Consider the following 666-nt stretch of genomic DNA (forward strand, 5'->3'; position numbering starts at 1 on the left):
AGGATCCACACGCCCACTTTGGAGTTTTATTGAGATCTGCAACACGTTTGTGTTCCCAAACATCTCTGCTAAGGAGGTTCAATTAACACTGTTCCCATTTTCGTTGTGTGACTAGGCACAAAAATGGGCTTATTCTCTCGAACAAGGGAAGATTACATCATGGGAATAGATAGTGGAAAAGTTCATGAAGAAGTACTTCCCCCTAACGGAAAATGCCAGAAAGAGGAAGTTGATCACTAATTCTGAACAGGATATTAATGAATCGCTCAGTGACGCCTGGGCGAGGTTTAAAAGGTTGGTAAGAGATTGTCCGCATAATGGCTTACTAGATTGTTTACAAATGGAAATTTTCTACCACGGTTTAAACCCTGCATCGCAGACGGCTGCCAATGTGGCAACAGCTGAAGGTCTGCTTGACAAAACATACGACGAGGCTAAGAATATACTTGATCACATTTCCAAAAATCATGAAGACTGAAGAAAGTGATAAAAGATTGAGAATTAAAGACAGTGACGCAAATAATGGGGCCATTGCTTCTTTGCAAAACCAAATGACTGCAATGATGAATTTGATACAAGGAATCGTAATCAGCAGCCTAGGAACGCAAAGGGGGCAGGTCAACACAATCGATCAAGCGAATGCAAGTTGTGCTACTTGCGATGAAG

General features: G+C 41.7%; 1 non-coding gene across 1 annotated transcript; it reads right to left on the bottom strand.

The window, feature by feature from the left end:
* Nucleotides 1-217: 217 nt before the first annotated feature.
* LOC120070478 lies at nt 218-324 on the bottom strand. Its single transcript, XR_005479972.1, has one exon. It is a non-coding gene; the product is annotated as a small nucleolar RNA R71 (small nucleolar RNA).
* Between the last annotated feature and the right edge of the window lie 342 nt (nt 325-666).

Source organism: Benincasa hispida, chromosome 1 (assembly GCF_009727055.1).
Source record: "Benincasa hispida cultivar B227 chromosome 1, ASM972705v1, whole genome shotgun sequence".
Classification (NCBI taxonomy): Eukaryota; Viridiplantae; Streptophyta; class Magnoliopsida; order Cucurbitales; family Cucurbitaceae; genus Benincasa; species Benincasa hispida.